This window comes from Momordica charantia, assembly GCF_013281855.1.
Source record: "Momordica charantia cultivar OHB3-1 chromosome 6 unlocalized genomic scaffold, Mcharantia_2.0 BLBB01000006.1, whole genome shotgun sequence".
NCBI lineage: Eukaryota > Viridiplantae > Streptophyta > Magnoliopsida > Cucurbitales > Cucurbitaceae > Momordica > Momordica charantia.
The window spans coordinates 17,096,251-17,102,530 of NW_028275164.1; the positions used below are offsets into that span (position 1 = coordinate 17,096,251).

Below are 6,280 nucleotides of genomic sequence, written 5' to 3' on the forward strand. Positions count from 1 at the left end.
TTCAATTCATTGGCGAGCTGTCCCAATTGGGTCTCGAAATTCCTCATTGATGCCGCTTGGGATTGTATCACTGCGTCGGTTCGGGCCATGTACTCCTTCATCATATTCTCAAGATTTGAGTTGTTATTTTGAACTGGTGGAGTCTGTGTTCTCTGATTGTACTGCTGTTGCAGTGGTGGGATGTATTGCTGTGTAGGTGGAACATAGGGCTGCTTGTTCTGCTGGCTCTGCCCTTGATTAAAACCGCTCGAACCTCCTTGTCCTCCCCATGACAAATTAGGGTGGTGCCTCCAACCTGGGTTGTAGGTGTTCGAATATGGGTTAAAGTTCCTATTGTTCCCATGTCCTACATAAAAAACAGAAGCAGGGTTATGTGGACAATTATCATAAATATGGTTTTCACTGCAAAATGAACAAATGAGATCGTTGACTTGGCAAACAGGGGCAGGAGTGCAATAATCCGACTGCACAGGTTGTATCGGCGTGGCTAATGGATTTTTTATTCCCAATGCCATCTCTTTTAGCCTCTGGTTCATTGTAACCATCTCTTTTTGCATCGAAGTCGCAATGTCCAGAGCCAAAACTCCAGCTGGATCTTGCTTCTTTGGTGCTGTCCTAGATCTTTGCGAACACCATAGTTCGTTGTGTGAAGCTAAGTCATTTAGGATGTCAACTATCTCGTTGAATGTCTTCTTTGTAAAGGCTCCGTTGGCAGCATTGTTTAGCATCATCTTAGTAGGATGATCTAAACCTCTAAAGAAATGTTCTATCTGGATGCAAGCCGGCAAGCCATGGTTCGGACATTTCCTGATTAGTTCTTTAAATCTCTCCCACGCCTCGTGAACAGGTTCACGATCATACTGTCTAAAGGAAATGATCTCCTCTCTGATATCAGCGTGGCGAGTAGGTGGGAAGAATTTTGTTAAGAACTTCTCCACTAACGACCCCCATGTGGTGATGGATCCCGGTGGAAATGCATTGAGCCATGCTCTAGCTTGGTCCTTCAAAGAAAATGGAAAAAGTGTTAGTCTCAGAGCATCGTCTGTTATACCAGGTAATCGAAATGCATTTGCAATTTGAATTAATGATTTCAGATGATCATGTGGATCCTCATGTTCCTGCCCTCCAAAATGTCCAATTGTCTGCAACATTTGGAACATCATTGGTTTAAGCTCAAAGTTTGCGTGGGCTGGAATAGGGTTGACTATCCCTGAATCAAAGTTCTGAAAAGCCGTGGCGGCATATTCTCGCATTGCCACGTCTCTGTTGTCCGCCATCTGGATATGGTTGAATTCATCATTTCTTGCATGATCCCTCATATTACCGTTAACAGCAGGTGGATCAACCGGACCACGAGGTGGAATATCTGCCATTGATGTGCTCGTACTCTCTACCTCACTTTCAGGACTGATTTCACCTTGTCTCTCTTTTTGCTTTTCTAGTTGTTTTCGAAGTCTTTGCTCCTTTCGAGTTTTTCGAAGGGTCCGCTCAATCTCAGGGTCAAGGGGTAGAAGAAAAGATCTTGTGCTCATGCACTTTAACTTACCCTTGTGAGATAAACGACCAAAAATATAGAACAAAAACGGTGGATGGAAATTACACCCAACAACAATTCACAAAAATAAAAACTAAAAGAATTTGAAAATAATTTTAAAACTAAAGTCCCCGGCAACGGCGCCAAAAACTTGACTGGACGTTTATGCTGAACGCACGCACTAAGCGTGGTAACAATTATATAGATGCAAGCACAAACCTGTCAGAGTAATATAAAATGGATGGAGTATCCAAGTATCGATCCTCAAGGACTTCTAAATAATTTCCAAACTCTGAAGTTTTAAAGAATAGTGAATGTTGAAATGAGTGATTCTTGTAAAATGGGAAGTGGTCACAAATAATGGTTTTGGATTTGGGATTTGGACTTATAATAATAAAATCTAGCCCGAACTACTTCAAGTTAGCCATCAAAGAATCAAGGACATGCTAAGGATAATATGCATTTTACTTTAGAAACTAACGACTACGCTTCTCACTTTACTTATGTCTAAGCAAGTTCAAAGTCCTAAGACATTCCCTAATATGTCTATTATGAGATATATCTCAGTTTTAGGATGGAAATAGTCGCAACCTCGGGTTAAGGTCCTATGTCTAGGCTACTTAAGCGGAACCCTTATGTCTAAGGCGCTCCTCTCCTCGGTTTAACCACTCAACAATGCAAATAAGCAACCTTTTCAGTATTGACTTGTTAAGACTTACAGTGGCCTTCTCTAAATCCTAACTTTTTGGGAAAACATGTTGAGCAATGAATGGAAAGCAAAAACACTACCTCTTAGCAACCCATTTTAGACATAAAAGGCTAACTATCCATAACCGGGCTAGAGACGGGAATTTAGAAAGACGTATTGAAGAAAATACAGCAAGTAAAACGGTTGAATGTGGAATGCATGTGTGAAAAACAAAAGTTAACTAACGGAGAGTTTTTATCGGGATTGAGAGCTTCGCCCTTCTCTTTCAAGCAAGGGGGAGTGTCACGTGCTCTTTTCTCCAAAAACACAACTCTCTTAACTAAAAATAAAGTAAAGGCAAAGAGAAGAGAAGAAAAGTGCTGGATTTTTATATATTTGAATAAGTAGAAAATAACTAAGTACAAATGGAAACAAAACAAAGCTCAATAAAGGAATGTAAAGTACTCGGGATTTAAAAACCAAAAGCAACTAATGAAAGCAACTCAAAAGTACTTAGAAAGCAACAAAGAAACACTAAAAATGATCAAGAGAAGGAAGCAAGGCTTGATGATTTTGGTGGAGAAGTTGCTGGAATTTATAGCTGTGCAGAATTGGTTAGGTAGGTCCTAAAACGATGGTGAATCACCCATTTCCAACTCTTTTGACTGACCAAATCGTGCTCAAACTGATAGTGGAACACTTCTTCTACACGTATGCATCGGTTGGAACCACCAAAATGCATTGGAAGACGCGTTTCATTAAGGGCAAAGTTGGAAGAAAACCAGTTTTTCTGCAGGCTTCCCAGGCGCCTGGCGCCTCCCATGTAGGTTTTTCCGTCTTTTTGCTTCTTTTGATTAATTTGCACTCCCAAATGGTCCTAAAATGTCATAAATACAATATAAGCCAACCACAAACCATAATATATGAATTTTGCATGAATTGGAACTCAAACGACCGAGAAAAATCGGAAACAAAGCTGAAACATTGTAAAAACAGGATCTAAAACCTTCTTTTTACGCATGTAAACAAGCGTAATCAACAACTCATTTGGAAGAATAGGGAGAAAAAAAAAACGGAGAGAGTCAGTGTTAATTGAGAGAAAAAATTGCAAGGGTCATCCTCTGTTCTTCTTGTGTTTCAACATAACAGATGTTCCCCATGTCAACACTAACCCCCCACTCCATTGCAACTAAGTAGAGGAGTGATTTATTTAATTTAATATTAATTAAATAAATATTAATCAAATTAATATAAATAATAATTAATCTTATTAATTAATATTAATTAATTAATTAATTATTAATCTAATTAACAATTAATTAATCAATTAAGTATATATATATATAATTAACACTTAATTATTTATCATAAAATAGAATCATATTTTATAGCATTTTCTCTCGTATAACCTATAGTTCTAATGTACATCTTATGTACATTATTTTTAACCTATAGTTTTAATATGAATCTTATTCATATTAATTTTATTTGAATCTCATTCAAATAATTTCTCTCATAATATATAGTTTTTATTTACAATTAACTATACATTATCATGTATCAATATACATATAATCTCTTAAGTAATTTGAACAGTTCAAATTCTTCTAAGACTTTGATCCTCGTTTTACCCGTTATGAGCTAGCAAGGGGACCTAATAGACCTGCAGATCAAAAGTTCTAACCATGCGAGATTAATCAGTCAAACTCATTGACCGAGTTAATCAACATTCGTTAACTACGGGTCACTCCACTAAAGACCCGCAGTTGCACTCTTCTCACTGCAGAATGTTTTCGTGTCCATGGATGTAAGACCATTAATGACAAGTCAATCCTTCACGAGTGCTCGTAACTCATTTGGGTCAAATTACCGTTTTACCCCTGAGTTACATCTTACTCCTTAAATATCACTGCTCCTCTAATGAACAACCCGGTTATGGTCCGACCAATAACCGGAAGTCCTTATCGAGCCAATGAGAGGGTGGGGCCCCTTGTTCAAGTCCCGTAGTCAGCATTTAAGAGAACACTCATCTACTCCCCTAAAGCCGGGGAGGAATGAATTCCATCTCGTGAAGTTATGTTCCCAGCTCCCCACTCGGTCTTGTCCCCAAAATGGTAGGAATGTTGAGTCGGCGACTCGGGCCATTCTCACCCATACAGATCAAAGGACGAGCCCTCACGGGCAGGAGTCCATAACTCACTCATGATTGAGAATGAGTTGCCTTGTCATCCTAAGAAACAACAATCTATTATTAACGGTGTTACATCTAAAGATTGGCTATTTCGTGGTCCGGTCTTATACAAACTCATTGTATAGGATATCCCCACTCGCATGTCTCCACACGGACGACCTGGATCGAGTCGTCTGTAATCTTTACAGAGTAGGTCGTATCCACAGTGTTGCTAGGATAAGGTACCCAGCCTTATTCATATACTATAGATCCTTCAGGTTATTCACGGGACATTATCCACTTGTATATCAGGGGTATATCAATTATATACCCAGTATATCAAATATATACCCAGTACATGTACTATCCCGGTTACACTAAAATAACCTCGGATGTTTAGTTTATTGGATTTTGGACAATGCAATGCTATAAATTCAACAACAAATTGAATAAATACAAACTACGAGTTTAGGGCAACACACCCAACAGAGACCGCAGGAGAAAATGTGAGAGTTGGAAACAAGTGCTTCACCGCACAGCGCGTACTTCAATCTCCAGCTCTGGGCGCGCTTGATGATCTGTCACGATTTGTTGTTGATCCTTGGAATAGGGGATGGCAGAGCTGCATCGTGAAACCTCGTTAGAAATAAAGGCATGAAAGTAAAAACAACCTAGATCATACCTAAGACACTTACCTATGTCTCCGAACTCTACTGGGACATGGCAAGTCGGCTCACCCCCTCCGTCCCTCAGAAGCCACTGGCCAAAGACGAGGAACCAACACTCCTTCCAATTTTTGTTAGATGAGGGGTTCCTAATCAGCTGACCTACATTCCGCTGAGCTGAGAGGTATTACCCATCCTCTCCCTCGTTGGAGGCTTTGACGGTGTGGGTCGCTAAGAGCTGATCTACCGTGAGCCTGTCATCGTCCTCGTCTCGGAGGACCCACCACAGAACGTAGGCTCCGAGCACGGTAGACCACCCGTTAGGGGAGAGCTGAACCGAGGCGAGGTTGACTGCGTAAGGAACCTCTGAAGGAGTCTAGAGAACTACCTAAAGGAGTCACTGGACGAGCTACTCATCGTCAGACCTAAAGAAGGAGTCTAGAGAACTACCTAAAGGAAGAAGGATAGAGTACCTGACTTGGACAATGGCCGAGGTACACAAAAACTTCAAACTGAAAAATGAAAGGTGAAAAGTGAAAAAACCTTTGCCTTTTATAGGACAGTCCGGAGGCACAAGAGCCGTACGATCGAGGAGAGATCAACGGACAAGATTTGATCCCCGTGGCGACGTTTGAGCTCCCGAAGCAGAAACTAGGGCTGACGACAACCATGACGTCACATGTGAACGCGTGGATTCAACCCATCCTCAGTTAGCTCAGAGTCCTTCGACGAGCCGACCTCCGTCCCGCCGAAGTGGGGGCCAATGTTGGATACGAATCCCGGCTTGCCACGTGTCATGGTTGAAAGGGAGAGTTGAATTGACGCGCACGCAAAATATAGGAATTAAATTCACAGTACTCAAGTCGGCGGTCAGCGTAGAACCTGTAGAGTCGAGCCGACCTGAGACTAAGTCCGTAACAATGTCTCTTTCGTACCCGACAACGCACCGCATTTGTAGGGTGTGTCAGAATTCCTGTCGGGTCCGGTTTCTATAAATAGAAACCCTTGTCTTAAATGCAAGGTACGCAATCCTAGATAAACTCGGCGAGTTAGCTCGGACTAGAACTAACTTGCTCGTCGGAGTGCTAACTTTGTTTTACAGGTTTCGTAAGTAGTCCAGGGCTCATACAAACTCTAACTTTATAATTTCCATATGTATCAATTCCTTAATTTATTCATTGCGTGAAAATACTAGTTTGGTCTTCTACTTCCAACTTTTGTTC

The 6,280-nt window shown here is 40.9% G+C and overlaps 1 non-coding gene across 1 annotated transcript; it reads left to right on the top strand.

Moving 5' to 3' along the window:
• The first annotated feature begins 786 nt into the window (after window positions 1–786).
• On the top strand, window positions 787–893 carry LOC148210801 (small nucleolar RNA R71). The gene has a single exon (XR_015792099.1). It is a non-coding gene; the product is annotated as a small nucleolar RNA R71 (small nucleolar RNA).
• Window positions 894–6,280: the final 5,387 nt, after the last annotated feature.